This window comes from Armigeres subalbatus, chromosome 1 (assembly GCF_024139115.2).
Source record: "Armigeres subalbatus isolate Guangzhou_Male chromosome 1, GZ_Asu_2, whole genome shotgun sequence".
In the NCBI taxonomy this organism is placed as follows: domain Eukaryota; kingdom Metazoa; phylum Arthropoda; class Insecta; order Diptera; family Culicidae; genus Armigeres; species Armigeres subalbatus.
Genome location: NC_085139.1, coordinates 17758442 through 17781369, shown reverse-complemented (window position 1 = coordinate 17781369; position 22928 = coordinate 17758442). Strand labels below are relative to the sequence as shown.

The 22928-nt window shown below is 41.4% G+C and overlaps 1 protein-coding gene across 7 annotated transcripts in view; it reads left to right on the top strand.

Moving 5' to 3' along the window:
• Positions 1–22928, top strand: part of LOC134222299 (stAR-related lipid transfer protein 13) — a 433861-nt gene that overhangs the window by 191385 nt on the left and 219548 nt on the right. The gene's annotated exons all lie outside the window — the stretch shown is intronic.

Below are 22928 nucleotides of genomic sequence, written 5' to 3'. Positions count from 1 at the left end.
ACTATCAATCTCCATTTTAAATAATTTCCCGTCAATTTCAACCTGTACAAAACAGGCGTCAGTAAGTTTGTTAACACAAGACATCATCATACACTGTAATTCACCTGAATTGTCATTATCGTCGTCATCCGTCCTCATACACTGCATCCGTTCGCAAAGATCCTGATTAGATTGTTGGTAATCGTCTTCGTCAACTGTCCCCGTAAAATTAACTGCATCACGCTTCATATTCTTCAGCCTAAAACATTTTCGTTTAATGTGACCTCTCACACCGCAGAAATCACACACTAGATCTGCATGAGGCCGACTAATGTTCCTCTTCCACTCCATAGGTTTCACACTATTGTTACTCCTGAAATGCCTTTGTTCATTTCTGCCCAAAAACCTCTTCCTGTTTGTGCTCCACGAAAGATCTATTAAAACCCAACCTACTTTTCACGGGTCCTCTATTTGAACCAGATTGTCCAGAATTATTATAGCGATAAACTGCCGCCAGCTTTTCTAGAGCGGAGCCGTTAGGAGATCTTATCGGAGCAATTTGAGCGAAATTTACACCATCTTGTAGCCTTCGTGCATTAGTTGTCCCAGCCATTTCCCACGTTGTACAAATTTTTTCAGCTGACGCTAAAGTTAAATTTTCTTCATTGAATAAACGTTGTTGGAGTAGTTTGTCCCTTACCCCGCTACTATTCTGTCTCTAATGGCTGAATTTTTGAAGTCGGCAAAATTGCAAAATTCAGCCTGCAATTTGATAGATAGAATAAAATCTTCAATCGATTCATCAGGCTGCTGAAAACGGTTATTAAATTTATATCGTTGAATTAAATCTGTTTCCGTTTTATCAAATCTCGACTTCAATCTATTCACTAATTCTTCAAAAGACGCATTGTTTAATTCACCATTGGGAAACAAAAGTTTTAGTTCGAGAATACGGTTGGGCCACTCATTGTAATAAGATGTGCTTTTTCATATCTTCTGCCACATTGTTTACCACAAAAAATATCCTAGGCGTTCAATCCAATCAGCGAAGGAATTACCTTCACGAAATGGCTCTATTGTTAAAGAAACATTGGATTGTGCCATATTGATTTCAATCTGATTTCTCTACAACGGTAGGGCCAATAAAGGGAAAAAAGTGGAATGAGCTTACTGGAGTTGAAGAAGCTGTCGACCTTCGCCGCAAACAGCAGGACAATCTACCTTCTGGCAGAGATGGTTCAATGGTGTGAGCACTTGGATTGGATTGGAAGTTAAACGTGATGATTTACGGACTACCAACAATACTCCTGAATTTGATTTCAGTACCTAGATGAATTAGAGAAGAAACCGTTAATAATAGAAACTAGCAATTTTCTTTCAACAGCTAAATCAACTTTTGGTTTAGCTTGATCACTTTGCTCTTTACACCCGCTCTCTATTGAATATACCTATATATCACACTTTTTCCAAAATGGTGTCATGTAAGGTTGTATAAATGAATGTCTGTTAATATCGCATTAGTACTAGTTAGTATTAACGTTTAAACGTTTAGTTAGTATTAACTTTTAAGCTTACACTGCTCAACTTTTTTTTTATCCGCACTCTGCAGTATTAGCCTTGATCCAATCAATCCGTTGGCGCGAAACGAACGATAGCCACGTAGCACGTGTTTCAGCAGCCGCTTCTATTGTTTCTCGGCCTATGGATACTGCACTCGTAGTATGGCTGTTAATTCAATTAAAGACAATTTGATGACCACTTGTACTTAGTACAATGACGAAACTGAACTTCACACGCGAACAATGGTAAAATGCCTTTGTCTCGTCGCCACTATTAAGTATCAGTTTGGAAGTTTAGGAGGTTCGGTATATTAGAGATGAAGACACTTCTTTACTCTAGGCAGTCTGATCTAAAACTGATTCGCTCGTTCAGATCGACCCAAATGTATATTCCTCAGTTTCGTAGATACATTGAATACCACAGTATATACTATAAAGGTGGGTATACATCAGGTAGATCAAAAGACAATGTTCTTTATTCATTAGGGACATATGTATCTCGGCACCCATGTAAGGATGTCAAAGTGTATCTCTACTCAGGTATATTATTATGCTTCTCGAGATTTTATAGCTTTTTGCTATTTCATCTCTTTTTCTCTCGATTGTGCGCCGCTAAGGTATTTGCCATATTGTGGTACCTTGATTACGGAAATGCAAAATATTTCATCACATATTACACACGATTACCTAATGGGAATTATTACTACAGTACTGTATACTGTATACTGATCCAAATGCAGTAGCAACAAATGTAAAAAACCCAGATTAATCCACCTAGCGGTGATGGTGCCTTTCTCGACCTTCGTAAAATGTATGTGCTTGAAAATAGATGAGCTAGTAGCTAGGAGTAAAACAGACAAATTTCTTTGTCCGTTCTATGAAAATCAGATTATTTATGGCAAAGATATTGTAGATCCAGTTGAAAACCGAAAATCATATTTTGTCCCATTCCCGGATGTCGCGACTGCATCGCGAGTGGTGCCCGACTATGGCACAGTTGCGCACTACTCGCGATGCAGTTGCAACATCCGGAAATGCGATTTCGCGGGACCTCGGTTCGGTTTTCAGCTTGATCTACAATATGCTAATAAGAATTTCGACATTTTTGTTTCCTTTTCCAATCTTTTTGACGTACATAACCCTGTTTTATTTCACCCAGTCATATATTTTAAGGATATCACTTTTGGATGTTAGTTGAACTGAAGCTCCGACTACACAAAAAGAAAACGAAAATGTCATTCCCATCACGCGAGCGGAGGGCAATATTTGTTATGATATAAATCTCATGACCGTCTTTCTACCAAACTCCCGTATGAAGAGGAAGGGAAGTGTATCAGTGTGGAAGCATCCGATAGTTCGTTTTCGGAAAGAAGTTATAGCCTTTCGGTACAACTTTGTTGCACAAGAAAGGCAAAAAGTATTCTGGCCACACTGTCAAAGGCAATAGTCCAAGCTGGCCAACCGGTCAAATAGATCAGGATTCCGCATCTAATGCAAGTTGTTGGGAGTATGGCGGTTGTGGGTAAGTCCATTAAAAGTCAGCTAGACTTTTTACTCGCTTTTTATAACACATAGTATATTTTGGCCATAATTTCTGTGCCCATGGTCCAAATTTTCAATAGAAAACAATACGACAGGATTCCACGTCGAATGAAACTTGGTGGAATTATAGATATTGGAATATATAGATGAATGAAGATAAATCCTCTGTCTCCAAACGAACTGTCAAACGTGTCTCCAAACGAGCATGACGTCACGATTTCAATGGAAACGTTAAGGGCTGTGACGTCATATGTGCGTGTGCACGGGCAGAAAAATCGACTCAGCCATGCTTTCGCTCATCTATATATTCTACTATCTATAGTTGGAATTAAATCGGTTGAGGATAAGTTCCAAAAAAGTGAGCTAAACTTTTCGCACTTTTGGTGCGCGCACACACACACAGAGACATCATCGCAGTTCATCGAGCTTATACGTATTGTGTATCCGGAATAAATTTATACCGCTTTTTATACCGAAGTTGGATTTTTCTCCAGATACAGGCAACTTTCCCAACTTCGGAAGTAGTGCGCTGGATTGTACCATCAATTAGTTTGACAGATAAAACTTCGGAAGAAAGTTCGGTTCGGAAGTCCGGACTTCCGAATTCTAAGTTGGTGCTACGCCGACAATATATAACACTATGAGTCTCCAGGCCTTCTGTGAAAGTTTGGTTTTGGAGCGAACATACAGCCTTTTCGTAGAAAAAGGCAAAAATGGTGTTTCAGCCATAATTTCCGATCCCATAGTCCGATCTAGCCAATTTTCAATAGAAAACAATGGGACAAGATTCTGCGTCGAATGCAATCTGTTGCGAGCGTCAATAGATGAAATCTAAGTGCTAAAAAGTGAGCTAGACTTTTCGAACTCTTTTTCACAATAAATAGTAATTTGACCATAACATCTAAGCCCCCAGTCCGGTCTGGCCCAATTTTAATAAGAAAAAAATAGACATTCTTCGGCGGAAGCCACTTGTTGTGGGCAAAACGGGTAAGGGTATGTGCCCGAAAAAAGAGGGACATTTTTACGCGATTTTTTCGTATGAATTTGTATTTTGGCCATAACTTCTGATCCCATAGTCCGATCTGGCCAATTTCAAATAGGAAACAATGGGACAGGATTCTGCGTCGAATGCAACTTGTTGCGAGCAAATCGGTTGAGGGTAAGTGCCCGAAAAATGAGTGACATTCTTTACGCGATTTTTTCGTATGAATTTGTATTTTGGCCATAACTTCTGATCCCATAGTCCGATCTGGCCAATTTCAGATAGAAAACAATGGAACAGGATTCTGCGTCGAATGCAACTTGTTGCAAGCAAATCGGTTGAGGATATGTGCCCGAAAAATGAGTGACATTTTTTACGCGATTTTTTCGTATGAATTTGTATTTTGGCCATAATTTTCGATCCCATAGTCCGATCTGGCCAATTTCAAATAGGAAACAATGAGACAGGATTCTGCGTCGAATGCAACTTGTTGCGAGCAAATCGGTTGAGGGTAAGTGCCCGAAAAATGAGTGACATTTTTTACGCGATTTTTTCGTATGAATTTGTATTTTGGCCATAACTTCTGATCCCATAGTCCGATCTGGCCAATTTCAAATAGGAAACAATGGGACAGGATTCTGCGTCGAATGCAACTTGTTGCAAGCAAATCGGTTGAGGGTAAGTGCCCGAAAAATGAGTGACATTTTTTTAGTAGTTTTGCGCACACACACACACACACACACACACACACACACACACACACACACACACACACACACACACACACACACACACACAGACATCACCTCAATTCGTCGAACTGAGTCGATTGGTATATAACACTATGGGTCTCCGGGCCTTCTATAAAAAGTTTGTTTTTGGAGCGATCATATAGCCTTTACCGTATACTTAGTATACGAGAAAGGCAAAAATAAAAAGATCCCGTTTATTCCACCAAAGACTAACTATCCATCGAGGGACAATAATATGTTGCATACCTTAAAAGCGAATGTGAAAAACCGCGCCAAAAGATCACATCTGTTTGACATTGCTTTATTTACTTTTTGCATGGCGCACAACTCGGCGCACGGGAGCCGGCGCGTAACTGGCGCGCCAGGTTGCGGATTTAAGAAAAGAATCGCAATATTATTTATACAAAACAAATGTAATAGAAATGGTGGGACCGATACTACAGGGGGTGGAGTCAAGGTTCGCCGAACATGTTTGAGCATTTGTAGTGAAGTTGCACAAACCCCCATATATTTTTTGATGGTTGATGCTCAAGTTAGCGCTCCGGTCGTTCGTGTGTGATATTGTTGGTCGAATAAATTGATTGTTCGTGCCGCTGTTGGTAAAACTTGATGGATGTTGGAACAAACGAGAGGTGGAGTCAATGTTGGTCAAACTGCTTGACCGTGTGTACGTTCCATAAGGGATTATGTTCGGCACTTTTAAGAAAACCGTCCCTTTGGGTCAACCTTTCCTCGTGTAAAGTTCGATTCTGAAAAGAATCAATTTATTTTCCATGGTGCGCCTTTCCAGTCACTAACGGTATCAAATGAATCATTTGTTTGAGAAACTGCATAAGTCAATTTTACACTATTTCGAGAAAACAACAAAAAACTGTTTTTGAACAAACTTGTACCGAATCTTCCGATTTCTTCGATACAGATCAATAGATTTTGGCAAAACTCAACACCCTGGGGTACTTTCAGTGCAAAAAATGTAAGCAGTACTCCACAATTGCTCTTCAAAGTACGTGGACATATGTAGTTTCTCAAACAAACGAAAAAAATTTCATACATTCCTGAACAAAAATTTTTTTTTCGTATTTTTTGCCAGAATACGTATTTTTGGACGAGGATTCAGAATATATAAAAATCTCATTTTGGCCAAAAATGTTACATATGCAGTTTCTCAAACAAACGGTTCAAATCTTAAATATGAGTCTTGCGAGAAAATTTCACTTGGTTGCCACTGACGCCAATATCAGTTCACTATCCTTTTAAGCTGTTGTTCGGTGGAATGTCCCTGCCCAAAACCGAACTGCTCTGGAAGCAGTATTGCGTTGAAATTTACATGTTCAAGTAGCCTAACTAAAATAAGCCGATAACAATAATAAACAGATAGAAAAAGTTGTTGAAATTTACACGAAAGTAATGCACATAAAGGGAATGCCAAAAGAAGCGTAAATTTAAATTATATTATCGCCTGAATGTCTGCAATTTATATTGCATTATGTCACTTTTTATACGAATAAGTATCATAATACTATGTAAATTGCATACATCTAGGGCGAGGATGTTGGAAAAGATTCATGTACGCTCAGAATAGTGTAATTTTCTACGTCTTTATTTTTTACGCGCTGATTAGTTTTCATTATTTTTTCTGTGTAGGATTAAGGGAGAAAAATTAGTTTGACACTCATTGCTACCAGATACGGAGAGTTGGCTAAATGAGAAGGTAATCTATAGGAACTTGCCTTGGTAAGTGACTAAATAATTGTGTGGTACGAAGCTATGTCGAAGTAATCTACTCACACGCGCAAAACAGAAATAAGCTTTTCGATAATCGCGCGATCGTTCTGCGGCCCATAGAAAATATGAGCAAACACAACAAACGAACAAATTCACTTTAGGCCATACAGCCGAACTTGTCATTTGACCGAAAAGATCATTTGGCCAAATAGGTCATATGAGCATGAGAATGAGCATTATGACCGGGATAGGATATCGTTTTAGTTACAAAGGATAATTTATCTGGATTCACTTTGGTATATGATGCGATCTATGGGATGGGAAATAACACTAATTTGCTGTCCCGCCACGAGAAAAATGATAAACCATGCATGCCCGGTGGCATACGAAAACGGAAGAGGAACGTTTTTGACGACCGAACGGGCGCGCAGTACTCTGTACTTACTTGCCCGATAGCTACTGCAAACAATTGTAGATCGCACTTATCTCGACCGAAGCAAACGCAATACTTGCGGATGAGCCACCGAACACGAAATAGATATTTTATAATTTTCCCGACGACTGAAACACGCACTGCACTTACTTGCTCGATGGCTACTGCCGTCGCCGGATTTAGAAGGGTGCCGGAGGGGCCGTGGCCCCGAACCCCCACAAATCTTACGTACCAAAACCAACCTTTTTTGTACATTTTGGGGCGACCACAAGCTGTCGGCCCCGGGGCTTCCTTCCGGCTAAAGCCGGCCCTGGCTATGAAATTTTTCACTTTTCACGATTTTCGGACACCTTTAGAAGTGAGTAGTGAGAAATGAAAAGTGAATATCTCACTTAGAAGTGGAGAGTGATAAATGAGAAATGAGAAATTGGAAGTGAAATATAAATAAGTGAGAAGTGAAAAGTGAAAAATGAGAAGTGAGAAATAGAGAGAAACGAGAAGTGAAAAATTGAAAGTGGGAAATGTGAAGGGAGAAATGAGAAGTGAGAAATGGAAAATGAAAAGTGCGAAGTAACAAGTGAAAAGTGAGTGATGGGAAGTGAAAAATTAGAGATAAGAAATAAGAAGCTAGAAGTGAGAAATTCGTAATGCGAAGTATTAGTGAGAAGTGAAAAGTTAGAAAATAGATATCGGAAGTTATAAGTGAGAAAAGAGAAGTGAAAAGTGAAAAATGAGATGTGAAAAGTGCGAGGTTGGAAATGAATAGTTTGTAGTGTGGAGTGAGCAGAGAGTAGTGGAAAGAGGTGAGAAGCTAAATGCGCGAAGAGAGAAGTAAGTAGTGAGAAGTGATAAATAAGGAGTGAAAACTCAGTTGTGAGAAATGAGTGGGATAAAGTGAAATGTAAGGGCGGGGAAGAAGAAGTAAGAAACATGATTCTTTTTCTTTCCTCTTTCCTTTTTTCTCATTCCTTCTTCTATTTCCCTACTTCTTTCTGTCTAATATCTCTCTACTCACTTCTCATCACTCAATATCTCGCTTCTCACATCCCAATTATCATCTCTCATTTCTCACTCATTGCTTCTGTTTATTTCACTACTCGCATTCTACTACTCACTTCGCAACTATCATTTCTCACTTTTCACCACTCACTTCTCGCCACTGACTGCACATTTCTCATTTTCCACTAATTACATGCTACTCCGCGATTGACTAGAACTTTTGAAATTGAACAGAGAGCCATGTGAATTCAGCATAGGATTCGCTATTCATTCTCAATGTACACAGTTCAGAAGCTCACGTATTTTAAGTCAATAACGGCGCCGGCCACGTCTTTACGGTCATATAGGAAAGGAAGGGTTGTTAGTCTGCATCTCCACGATTGTCTTGGGATGTGGTATTAGTTGTATAGGATATTTTATCTGGTGAGTGATGCGATCTATGGGAGGGGATTACGTGAAATGCAAATACAAACGCTCATGAATTGATGTACTTTTCGAACAAAACAGAGCAAAGCGAAATATCTTGGATCGCGCTAATGTTTTGTGTGCTAATCGAAATACGATCATTCGCTATGCGTCCGATTTAATTAATACTTCGCTATGCGTCCGATTAAAACTAATACTCGGATGATCCGCACTCAATATGTAACACGTTAAATTACGAACTAATTGCTTCACTTTTCGACCGCGTCCCACGCGATTAACGTTCAATCACGAACTCCGCATTTGTCTCGACCAGAGCCAAGAGCAATAGAAACGCGCGATCCTACCATATATATTAGAGTGGGTCATCATGGTCATTGTTTTTCAAATCAATGACTTTTCGATACCATTTGGGGACCCAAACAACTTCTAGAGGTTTCAGTTCATCGTAAACCAAGTGGCACATTGTGTTAAAGTATAACCCGAAGGATGCCGAAAAACTTTGTTGAACGAGGTACGTTACTGGAGTGTCCACAAAAAAAATATTAAAATCCTTCGAAGATTGGTTGTTCAAACCATATGCAAAAAATCGATTATTCTGCCAGCACTGCCGAATTACATGGACCAATAATTTAACTGAGTAGTATTTCAAAATTATTGATAGGGACACGGTAGGTATTTTCGTCTGTTCGTCATAGTCTCGAAAACCAATAAAAGAGACGCTTTTTTGTAAAACTCATACGTACCAAATCGTAAGCTCAGGAGAAACTTTCTGCTATAGTGGAGTTTTAGCAAATGTACGTTGCTTTCGTTGGTTTTAGCCCCTATGACGATGGACGGAAATACCTGCCGTGTCCCTATTATAGGACTGGGACACTAATTTGAGTTATACAGAATCATTTCTCATTATAAAAACACAAACAACAATAGCCTGCCCGGAAGTGCTGGCAGAAACATTGATTTCTTCCATACGAATCGAACAATCAATCTTTGGAGCGTTATAACATTGTTTATAGACGTTCCAGCAGCATGACTTTTTCAGCAAAGTATTTCGGCATCTTTCAGACTATTTGCAAACGTATTGTGTCACGTGATTGACGATGAATTGAAAACGCTTGGAGCAGAAATGCAGAAAAGTATGTTTTCCCATAATAATTTTCATGTAAATTTCAAACGCGATACATTTACCTTCGCAAACTGTGAAAGACTACACGTGTATCAACCGCACCGACGGGTAAAACAATCGCACGATCCAACAAGTTCCAAATCATTTCATTCTTATTTCCACGAGTCGCTCGAGGAAAAAGGTCCACCACTCCAGAATTTCTGTATATAACGCGGTCAGAGACAGCTCACTGTGGTGGGTACTCCACAGATTCTTGGATGAGTGAAAATGTTATTACCAGCTTCGTTGCCACTGAGCCTGATGATATGAACAGATTGACTCCGTTAAGGTATTCCTTCGTAACGGGGAAATGATTTAGAAGAAGAATTTCCCACATGGCTATTAAAATAGACTCTTACTCAACGGACTTAAGTTCGAATGATAATCTACCTTTCACGCTATTCACATAGCATCAGATCGACATAACTCATCACACGCTTACGCTCCTCACGCCAGATTTGTCAAGCGTCTATGCAAGGTGCATTATTTTCCGGTAGCACAGAAATAGGTACGTCGCCATTTCATATTTATTAAGTATTATCTCCAAGTGCTGAATTATTCGTTGTACGTGGGATTGCTCAATATTATTTGATTTACTTTCCATAAGTTATATTATATGTAAGCATCGCCTATCGTAAACCTGATATCACATCGTGCATTTCATCAATTTTAAAAGATCTATTAGTGCGGAAATTCTCGCAGGTCTACACCGCACACTACCCACAATGCTATCAATCATGTTACCATCCGGACCAGTGTTCTTCATTCTCCTGCTTCTGAGAACGCCTGCGCTTTCGGTTATATCCCCCAAAGTGCAAAACTACACACTTACCGCCATCGAGTACCTGGCGGCGCGTCAGATTGGACAATTTTCGTGCGTTTTTCTTGACGTCAGCGACGGAGCTCCCTTCGATGAGGATTTCGAAGACCTAATCAAGTCACCACGGCTCGATAACATCGCCATATACGTGATCAACAATTCGGCCCTTCTGACCCATAAACGTGGATTCCCGTGGACGCCGTCCCTTGTTGTGATAAATGCTCACGCTGAAAAGGGTGAATTTCACACAGATCAGTATGAGACCAATCCCAATACGAGGATAATGATATTATTCGAGAATGATTGTTGTACCTATCCAGTGTTCGTGTCACTGAAATATTTTTTCGTGTCCACTCACTTTACCCAAATAATTTTGATTGAATCCGTTAATATGATATTCATTCGGGTTGGATTCCATGCAACACGTGGAGAATATTTAGAATATGTGCATCCTAGAGATTTGTTCAAAAACATACTCTTTAACATGGAAGGAAGATATATCACCTACAGTAGCACTTCCCAAATACATGACAAACACGTGGCCTGGATGAATGAAACGGCACGTTATATCAACGCCACCGCAAAACGCGTGAAGACTACATGCGATCCCACACTTGGGGCGATAACTGACTGCTACTACAATTTCTTATCAACGGGGGCTGTCATCATATCACTGGATTGCTTTACCCTATCCTCGATCTCATCCAACATGCATCGGTCGCTTTTCGAAATAATACCAGCCATGAGCGTCTTTGCCATTCCTATGCCGAGGATAATTAACGTCTTCGAGATGTTCATTTGGCCTTTCACGTTGACCGCCTGGATTGTGCTTGTTTTGATCGTCATAGTAGCTGAACTTTTCAATGTTTTCAATCCCAATCTTTTCAAGAATAATCCCACACTCCTTGTCCTGTGCGGCTTCGAGAGTTACAATCTGCATCAGGCTTCTAGGAAGGAGCGAATGATTCTGTTTTCGATGATTGTATTTTTCTTTCTGATGATCAATGCCTATGAAACAAGAATAATTTCCTTCATGATCGATAAGCCTACGGTAAAGAAAATTGAAACGATCCAGGAGCTGATTGATTCGGGGTTAAAATTGGCAGCACATAAGGTGGAAAAGATAGGCCTTTTCAAAGACGAGAGATTTAGCGGAATGCTAGTGGACACATCGAATATCAGGGTAGGTAACATGGACTTCAAGAATGCATATTACGGCACATTGGACAACTTGGAGTATCGCATACACATGCCCGTGAATTATGATTTCAAAAAACAACAACCTGCTTACTACATTCTGGATGAAAACAATGGAATGTCCGTTTGTCTTTATTTGATGCCGTACTTCGATTCTCTAATGGAGATGTTTTACTACACCCAACGGGTTTTTTTCGAGGCTGGATTGCTGTCAAAGTGGCATCATGAAGAGCGCAGAAAATACTCTGCGTACCAAATTGGTCTGCTGCGACGGAGGAATTCGCAGTTCGCACTGTTCGACGACAATCTGGAGTTTGGTGACATGCTGCCGGCATGGATCGCTATAGGGATAGGATTGACCTTTAGTGGTTTGGTGTTCATTGGAGAGTTGGCGATTTCCACATGGAAAAACAAATTATTGCATTCAGTAACGTCATCAATCATTATCTAATGAATCAGTTCCTATCTAGAATTTCGTTCTCAATTATGACATGTTGGAGGTAGACATCAACGAAGCTCATCAGATGATCAATTTTTAAATATTCGTAAAATCAGGAAACATTTAAATTTGATTGTTCTTTTTAAATAATGTTTGTCTCAATTATTGCTTATATGTGGCACATTGCATTTAAGTCTAACCCAAAGAATCGAGAAGAACTTTACTGAAGAAGATACGGTGCCGGATCGTCCGCAAAAAAAGTTATAACGCTTCGAAGTTTGATTGTTTCAACCATATGCAAAAAAATAGTTTATTCTGCCAGCACTGCAGAACTACGTGGACCAATAACTTAGCTGATTGCTATACTAAAATTTATCTAATAGGGCTGGGGAGCTAATTGGAGTTATTCGGAATCAATCATCAATGTAAAAATCTGGACAAGATGGAAAAAGGGGTTTGCTTTCTGAATCAGACGTCCCGCGTTTCGCTGGACGCTGCATTTTTCAATTTTGGTTCCGTCGTCGGGGGTGACAATGGGTCAAATGGGTCACTGTTTCAACTACTTAGAATGCTTGTAGAATGGATTGAATGTATCCGAGGGCAAGAAGACTAAAATATAAGAGACCTATTTGAACGATTTTGCTCTACGACCTCCAGGCTGCCGGTGAGAGCGATGACCCATTCTCACCCGCCAGACCCATTGTCACCCCCGATGGCGGTTTACAAATTTATTTCAATTTATACAGCCTTACAAATATTTTTATAATTTTTTTGGGCCAAAATCTATGCGAAATGCATTTTTGGAGGATTTATTTTTAAGCCAATGACGCACTCCAGATAGGCATCCCGCGTTTCGCAGGACGCTTTCTGGTCACATTATCTCTGATAGTGCTGGCAGAAATATTGATTTCTAGCACACGGTTTGAACAATCCATCTTCGAAGCGTTATAAAATTTTTTGTAGACGCGCCAGAAACGTACCTTCTTCAGCAAAGTATTCAGGCATGCTTCGTATAATAGTTGAATAATAAAAGTAATAAAAGTTGGTTTGTTCGTATTGTCTATTTGATTTGAAGGCTCCTCAAGCACTCTAACCCGAGTGATAAGTCCTACCACTGCCAGCATGTCACCAAATCCAATCCAGCTCCTTACGTCAGCACTGTCTAGAGATCACCCAGGATCGTCCACCCAAAACACTCCTGTCTGCAACAGTACCCTTTCGTGGATATCCACTCCGACTACCAAAGCGCTCTCTTCCTTTCTGATTAGCACAACACAACTGAACGTCATCATGGTCCTCACCTACCTCGGGTACGGATCTAGGAAACACTTCTGCCTCTTTTCCGACCCCTACGCTTCCACTAGAGGCCAAACTTTGTCGGCTTTTGGAACAACCTGCCCATCATGGAACTTTTGACAAACGATAGTTCGCCCTGGATATGGCCCTCCAGCAGGTCAACCGCATCTCACCAGTCCCAATGGATCGCTCCCTACAAAATACAATTGGATTTGCAAGGTACAAATATCCGGCATTCCGATAGGGATCCTCCGGGAGATCTTCTTTGACGTCCTTCAGTTTCGTGAAGACCTCCCAGTCGTTGGAGTCCGTCACTGAGGTAGCATTCTTATTATACTGAATTGAGGCACTTCAGAGATACTGGCGTTCTGAGTGGTAAGTTTTCACAGCGTTTTATTATTTGTAAACAGATCTCTTTAGTCTAATTTTTTGTCGAAATTTATAACTGACGTGGTTTCAAGATATTCACCATGCAGGGAGAGAAAAGAAAAATAATTGTGCACAGTCCGGAAAAATCCATTTGCGTCAAAAACCGGATTTTACCCTTCATTCAGCCCCATGATGGTCCATTTTCGTTTTAGCCAGCCGCAATTATAGCAAGGAAGTGCTAGATAGTAAAGATAGATTCCAAAAGTGTTAAATCCATCAAATGGGTGATTACCAACCAGAAACTGGAAATGAAGAGAGCAGTCTTCACTGACATAGGCAGAATGAAGAATTGGTGGAATCAGCCAGCCAAAATCATGACTGAAGAAGTTGTGCGCCGACTGACAAGCGGCATCAACAGGAAAATGCGAGAATTTCATCGAAATAACGATGCATGATTCGTTTTAGTTATTCATATGAAATAAAATAATATAACATTTGTTCCGTTCTTAGAAAGTATTTCGGTCAAATAAAAAGTTTAAAAAATATACGCATTTGAAAGTGCACAATTTCTAAATGATCTGGAATTTCTACCAACGCTTCCCGCCATCAAATATAAGGTGAGTGACATCATCAGTGAAACCCCGTTTCCCCTTCTTCTTTTGGGAGATATGAACGCCCACCACCCGACCTGGGGAGGTACAAGGTCGTACCCCCGTGGTGTTACCCTACTCGAAGCTTTCGAGGAGGCAGATCTAGTTCTCCTAAACGATGGTTCAGCCACCTTTTTAATGGCCTTTCGGCCACCGCTATCGATGTGACCCCCATCAGCCATCCCCTCTTTTCCATGTTAAATTGGGAGGTTGCCTCCGACCTCTATGGGAGCAACCATTTTCCAATTCAGGTAACTGCCAAAGCCTCTCCTCCTACCACTACTAAGAGGCCGCGATGGCGTTATGATGCCGCCGACTGGGAGTCCTTTGATAGCAGCATTCGACACGCATTGGAGCACACTACCCCGCTTACGCTTCCCGACTTCTCCAAGATCGTTCTCAACGCCGCTGCTCTATCCATACTTCACACCAGTTGTCGGCCAGAACGCGAAGCCCTTCGTTGGAGGTCGTAAAAAACGCGTTGAGCTGTTAAAGCCAGAAGGAAAGCCCTACGAGCGTTCCGGAGGCTTCCCTCTGGGCACCAGAGAGAAGTAAGTGCTTTGGAAAACTAATAACAAAAACACTATGAGTGCCGAATGGTCATCCAAGACGTTAAAAAGAAGTAGTGGGAAGACTTCCTTGACTCCATCAATTCGGCCCAATCCACCCCCGAACTGTGGGGGAAAGTCAATGCGCTTAGTGGCAAGCGTAGATCTTCCCCCATCCACATCAACTCGCAAGACCGTAATATTTCCGATCCGCCGGATGATGTGGCCAATGCACTCGGGAAGTACTTTGCATCACTCGCATCAGTAAGTGGCTACCCTGCCGATTTTCAAAGGCTCATAGCCACCAGGGCCCTGACGCTGCAGAACTTTCTAGTCCCGTCGGATTGGCTAAGTTCCCCAATAAACCAGCCCTTTTCGTTCGCCGAGCTTTCCTTCGCTTTTCCTTCGTATCTTCCTTCGATCCCTACCATTAAAATAGTATTCCTCGACCTGGTAAATCAAGCCTGGACCAATCAAATTTTTCCCGATGAGTGGAGCCTCAGCCACTCTATTCCGATACCTAAAAACAGTATCTTCTCCCGGGACGCCGCTGGTTTCCGGCCTATCTCGTTGACCTCCTGTGTATCAAAGATCGTCGAGAGGTTGGTTAACCGTAGGCTGCGTGAAAAGCTGACAAACGCCAACGCCAACACGCCTTTCGCCCGGGGTAAGGGGCAAGTTCGTACTTTGCCGGATTAGGAGATTAAGGGAAACACGTCGATCTAGTTTCCCTGGATATTTTGACTTTGACCTCGCTAGTGCTCAAGCAGATGGTGGACTAGGGATACACTGGTAACATCCTAGCTTTTGTGCAGAACTTCCTTACCGGGCGGTCCTTCCGGGTCATTATCGTCAATTCCGCCTCTAGAACCTTCCCAGAGGATACTGGGGTCCCGCAGGGGTCTGTTCTGGCAGTAGCCCTGTTTCTGGTTGCCACGAATGGGGTCTTCAATGGTTTCCCCAACAATATCTACATCTTCGTCTACGCGGACGACATCTTGACTTGTATACCACGTTGTGAGCTTGTCAACATAAGCATACGCTTCCGCCGGTTGTAGGACAAAAGGTCGAAGGTCAAAAGGTTGAAGGTCAAAAGGTCGAAAGGACAAAAGGTCGAAGGGTCAAAAGGTCGAAAGGACAAAAGGTCGAAGGGTCAAAAGGTCGAAGGGACAAAAGGTCGAAGGGACAAAAGGTCGAAACAAAAAAACTGCGTCAAAAGGTCAAAAGACAAAAGGTTGAAAGGACGAAAGGTCGTTCTTTTTATTCCTTCTATTCTATTCTTCCGTTTTCCTTCTTACTTCATATGCTTCCTTCTTTCTTTCATCTTTCTTCCTTCTTCCTTCCATATTCCATCTTCTTTATTTCTAACTTCTTTCTTTTTCCCTTTTTCTTCCTTCCTTCTTTCATCTTTCTTCCTTCTCTCTACCTTTTTTCTTACTTATATCTTCCTTCTTTTTCCTTTCTTTCTTCCTACTTGCTCTCTTCTTTCTTTCTTAATTTTTTCCTAATTTCTTCTTTCTTTCTTCCTTATTTCTTATCTCTTTCTTTTTTCTCTCCCCCCTTTTTTTTCTTTCTTCCTTCTTTCTTTTTACTTTCTTTTTTTTTCCTTTCTTTACTCTTTCTTTTTTGCTTCTCTCTTCCTTTTTTTCTTTTCTCTTTCTTCTTTCATCCTTCTTCCTTCCTTTCTTCTCTCGTTTTTCCTACTTGTTTTCCTTCTTTCTTTTCTCTTCCTTCCTTCCTTCTTTTTTCTTCTTTCTTTCTGCTTTCTTTCTTCGTTCTTCCTCTCTTCCTTTTTTCTTCTTTCTTTCTTTCGTCTTTTTTCCTCCTTTCCACCTTCTTTCTTCCTCCTTTTTGCTTTCTTTTTTCCTTTTTTCTTCCAACTTTCTTTCTTTTTTTTCTCCTTTCTTCCTTCTTTCTTCTCTAATTCTTCTCTTTTTCTTTCTTCTTTCTCCCTTCTTTCTGTCTTCTTCCTTCTTGTTTCCTGTTTTTCTTCCTTCTTTCATCCTTCTTTCTTCCTTATTTTTTTCTTTCTACCTTCTTTCATCCTTCTTTCTTCCTTATTTCTTTTTTCCTTCTTCCTTCCAGCCTTCTTTCTTACTTCTTTCTTTCTCCTTTCTTACTTATTTATCTCTTTTTTATTCCTCATTTCTTCTTTATTTCTTTTTTCTTCCTTCTTTCTTCCTTATTTCTCTCTTCTTTCTTCCTCATTTCTTCCATCTTTCTTCTGTTTTCCTTTTACTTATTCCTCCTTCTTTCTTTTGTTTTGCTTCATTGTGTCCTCTCTCCTTCTTCTCCCTTTCTTCTTTCTTCCTTCTTCTATTTTCCTTTTTTCTTTCTTCTTTCTGTCTTCCTTCTTCTTTCTTTTTTCCTTCTTTCATCTTCCTTCTTCTTTCTTTCTTTGTTCTTTTTCCTCTTCTGTTCTTTTTCTTTCTTCCTTTCTCTTTCCTACTATATATGTTTCCTTCTTTCTTCTTTTTTCCTTTTCACTTCTTATTTACCTCTCACTTCTTACTTCTCCGTTCCTCACTTCTCACATCACATTTTCACTTGCCACTTTGTACTTCTTATTTCTTCCTTTCCACTTCTCACTTTTCACTTCTCAGTTATCTATGCTCACTACCTCCATCTTGCATCTCACTCACAACTCCCATCTCATTTCTTGTCTTTTTGTCCTTCGACCTTTTGACCTTCGACGTTATGACACATATTCGACCTGTTACCCTTCTCGAGTAGCACAGTTTCTGTAACTAGTATGCGACTAAATTGATTCACATTGGAGTTGCTGCAACCAAATCAACCAGAATGGTGCTACTAGGGTTCAACGTTTTGTCCATTCGACCTTTTGTCCTATCCAGGGCTGACAATCGTCATCGTCATAGCACGAAATGCCACAGTAGCGACGAGTTGCATTGTCTTCATTGCTACTCTACACATCGTCAATGACGCACACGACGTTAGCTTTCGTCGTATAACCAAATCGTCATGACGACATCGAAGAACGAAGACTTCATACCGTTATTCTTCAAGCGGCAGCTGCCATGCGAAGATTTTTATTAATTCTTTGTAATAATGAATTTGAAGCAACGTATGAAAGCGTTATGAATGTTATCGATACATTTATGTTACCAAATTTCCTACTATTTGTTTATTTGAGACGCTATTATGTTTTTAACCAGTCCGTCTATAATGACGTGCAATCAATTGTGTGAAGAAGTGACGACGAAAATCGTCATAACTTTTGGCTGCGCGACTATCGTCGTGGTACGCATGCGGCGCGAAGAAAACGAATAGGTGTTGCGTCGTGCAATGTTATGACGAAGACTAATTTTTTTTCGCTTTCTTCATACGACGAGAATGACTATTGTCAGCCCTGGTCCTATCGATCTTTTAACCCTTCGACCTTTTGTCCTTCGACCTTTGAAAACAGATTCGCTTCCGCCACATCTGGAAACCATAGGAACCCTCTTCTTGTTCAAGGAAATCGGATCATGCACATGATGGCCGGCGTCAGTCTCCCCCCGGAGGCTAGGGTCCACTGGCATGGAGCGACGAGCTGGCACTCCTTCACAGCCAACATAAACAAAGTAAGGCGCTTTGAAAAAGGGGACTACAGGGAAGCTCTTCGAAGATCGGTCGCCGAGTTGCTCAATACTGAGTTTAGGGACCATGAGCATCGATACGGCTTAGGCGTTACTGGGAGCAACCTAACAGTCTCGGACAGCCGTCCTGCACAATGCAGCGTCTTCTCGGCGGAAACCGCAGCTCTGTTGATTGCTGCCACTACTCCTTCAATAAATCAGTCCTAATTCTGACTGATTCCGCTAGTGCCATCGCTGACCATCCGAAACACCCATGGATCCAAGCCATCCTTGCTGGTGAACAACAATCGACAACCTTCACCTGGATTCCCGGGCACTGTGAGGTGCCCGGCAACGTTACTACGGGCATTCTAGCTGGAGTCGGCCACCATGATCAACGTTTCACAACATTGGTTCGCTCGGCTGACGTTAAAGCCCGGATCAAAAAGATTGTCAGGCAGGATTGGGAAAACCAATGGACTGCTCCCAGAACCACGCAATTTTGCAAGGATCCACGGCACTCGGGAACGACATGAAAATCTCAATGACCAGCCAGTAATCTCCCGCCTCCGCACCGGCCACACCCGATTCTCACATAATTTCGGTAGAAAGCCCTTTCGTACCGTTTTTTGACATCTGCGGAGTACAAAACTCAGTGGAATATGTGTTCTGCCGATGTCCAAAGTTTGACATTCCTAGCTCCAGCTACAGAATACCGACAAACATACGAGATGCCCTAGCTGCCCGAGCAGCACAAGTCAGTCAATATGGTTGCAGCAACTTGATTGTGACCAAATCTGGTCACATATGAGTTGCAGTCGCCTACATGGAACATGTGTGCAGCTAGGGTGACGATACCGCTAGTCTGTCCTCATCTGCTTCCTCAAAGATGGAGGACTGTACTGCCAGATCTAGATCCAGCTTGGACTTTCCGGGCATCCCATCCCGAAAATAAGTCCCACCCACCACGGAGGTGTGCGAGCCTCCATGGACATCCCAGGGCTGTAAGTCCCCACGCTCCCCACAGTTCCCATGAATGCGTTTCCTCCCCAACTTCGCTAACGTCGTATCCTCATCTTGATACCAACGGACCAAGTCCTGTGTAGCAGAAATATGAAAGCTGTCTCAGAGTGACACGATCTGCAGACGGTCACTTACGAAATCGCTTCAGCCCAATATTTCGCCACTCGTATACTAAATCACCTAGATTGATTCCTGCACTTCACCCCCCTTTCTGACCCCATCTGAATTGAATGCTTGCTCTGTTTCTACTTGCCCAGCGTCAGATATTCCCGATGGAGTTGAAGGCTCTTGAAAGTGACCAAGGTCAAGGAAGGCCTCATACGAATCGGTGATAAAAATAAAACAATTCGAAGCCCCCGAAACTATAAAGCACCCCATAGTTATCATCAAGCAGCATTGTTTGGCTCGTCTACTGACTGAGCTCATCGAGCTCTTGCGGGGCCTCAGTTAACAGTGAGCACCATCAAGCAAAAAATTTAGCTTCTCAGTGTTAGAGACCTGCTTCGACAAATTTACTACCAGTGTTATACATGCTTTCGGTGAAGACTAACCTTAATCTAGAAATCAACAGCAGAGCTACCAAGTTCTCGAGTAACTCCATTACAACCATTGCCAATTCCTGGGGTCGATTACTGTGGCTCTGTGTATATGCGTTCATTAAACCGAAAAGCAAGCCCCATCAGTGCATACTTTGCTGTGTTTGTGTGCTTTTCTACGCGAGCGGTACATTCAGAAATTTATTGGTGCCATTTTTAACGCAGCTCCTGTATTGTGTCGATCTATGGTGGTATTCTACGATTTAATTTTCATGCATTTCACATAAGATGCATCACCTATCGTAAATCTGAAATGTCGTCGTGCATCTTATCAGTTTAAAAAGTCCATTAGTGGTGAGAGTCATAAAGGTCTACACTGTTTACGTCCTACAATGCCGCCAATCATGCTACCATCCGGACCAGTGTTCTTCATTCTCCTGCTTTTGTGGACGCCCGTGCTGTCGGCCATATCCCCCAAAGTGCAAAACTACACCCACGCCGCTATCGAGTACCTGCTTGCGCACCAGATAGGACAATTTTCGTGCATCTTTCTTGACGTCAGCGGTGGAGCTCCCTTCGATCAGGATTTCGAAGACCTAATCAAGTCACCACGGCTGGATAACATCGCCAAATACGTGATCAACGATTCGTCCCTTTTGAGCCATAGACATGGATTCCCGTGGTTTCCGTCTCTGGTGGTGATAAATGCTCACGCTAAAAGGGTTGATTTTCACACAGATCAGTTTGAGACCAATCCCAACACCAAGATCATCATATTATTCGAAATTGATTGTTGTGCCCATTCAGTGTTCATGTCGCTCGAGTATTTCTTCTTGTCCACCCAATTTACTCAAATCATTTTGATTGAATCCCTTCATATGATTTTCATACGAATAGGACTCAATGCAACACGAGAATTTTTAAGCTACGTGGAGCCTAAAGATTTGTTCAAAAACATACTGTTGGATATGGAAGGAAGATTTATTGCCTACAGTAGCAGTTTCCAAATACAGAAGAAACAAACAAACTGGATGGAAGAAACAGCTCGTTACATCAACGCTACCGCAAAATATGTTCAGCCCCCATGTGATACCACACTTGGGCCGTTAACTGACTGCTACTACAAATTCTGCTCAACGGGGACTATCATCATATCGATGAATTGCCTTTCCATATCTTCGATCTCGTCCAACATGCATCGGTCACTTTTTGAAGTAATTCCAGTAACTAGTGTCTTCGCTATTCCTATGCCGAGGATGATTAACGTCTTCGAGATGTTCATTTGGCCTTTCACGTTGACCGCCTGGATCGTGCTAGCTTTGACCGTCATAGTTGTTGAGCTTGTTAACGCTCTCAGTCCCAATCTATTCAAGAATGATCCCACACTCCTCGTCCTGTGCGGTTTCGAGCGTTATAATTTGCATCGGGCTGCCACGAAGGAGCGAATAATCCTGTTTTCGATGATCGTATTTTTCTTTCTGATGATAAACGCATACGAAACGAGAATAATTTCCTTCATGATCGATAAGCCTTCGGTGAAGAAAATTAAAACGATCCAGGAGCTGACTGATTCGGGGTTGAAAGTTGCCGCAGAAAAAGTGGAAAAGGTTGGTCTTTTTGAAGACGAGAGATTTACCGGAATGTTGGTGGACACATCGAACATTCAGGTAGATAACATGGACTTTAAGAATGCATACTACGGCTCATTCGACTACATGGAATACCGCATACAGATGCCTGTGAATTACGACTTCAAAAAACAACAACCTGCTTACTACATTTTGGATGAAAACAATGGAATGGCCGTTTGTTTGTATTGGATGCCGTTTTTCGATTCGCTAATGGAGATGTTTTACTACACCCAACGGATCTTTTTCGAAGCTGGACTGCTGACAAAGTGGCATCGTGATGAGCAAAGAGAATACTCTGCGTATCAAATTGGTCTGCTTCGAAGGAGGAATTCGCAGTTCGCACTGTTCGACGACAGGCTGCAGTTTGATGACATGCTGCCGGCATGGATTGCTATCGGAATAGGGTTGATTTGTAGTGCGCTGGTATTCATTGGAGAGTTGGCGTATTCAAGTGTAAAAACAGGTTGCTCCTCTAATTTGTTTGTGTGTTTCCGTTCTGCATTGAATCAATAAATTAGTTCCAATTTGGAATTTATTTCATGAGTTCTTTTGCAGCTGATATTCTTAGAGCTAGATAGCATTGAAGCTTATCAAATAATCAATTTAATTTGCATATTTGCAATCTTATAAAACACACGAACTTTATTGTCCTAAATGAATGATGTATCTTTCTATCATTGCTTATATATATACTGCCGCTAACCGCAAGTCGAGTACATCTGTATATGGGGCTCCAATATGGCGACGACCCCGGAGAACCAATCAAGCTGAAGTTGAATCCAGAATTATCAAAGATTTTCAAACGAACTCGGAGAAATAATCCAAGTTAAAGCTGAATCCAAAATAATCGAGAGCTTTGAGTGAAGAACTGGAAACATGGCTACGGTAATTGATTATCTTTTGAAATTTTGTGTTCATTGAGATGAAAAAAGAAAAACGTTAGAAGAAAATCCAAATTTCTGGTCTAAAATATTAAACAGAGTAAAAGAAATGCCAGTGCGTGACTTCGGTTAACTCTATAGATTCAAACGAAGGGAATTTCCGGTCCGTTTCGGTGAAAGCAAACGAAGGGATTCATGAGAATTTCGGTCCTTTCCTTACCAAGGAATGAACGGAATTTCATGTACATCAATCCGTAGACAAGTAAAGAAGGAAGGGATCTGAAGAAATTTCGGTCCTTTGGAAAAAGTATGAAATTTCATATTCAGTAATCCGGTCCGCGTTGTCAAAAAAAAAAACAGGCGAAGGGAAAGTAAAACTTCCGGTCCGTTCAACTAAACGT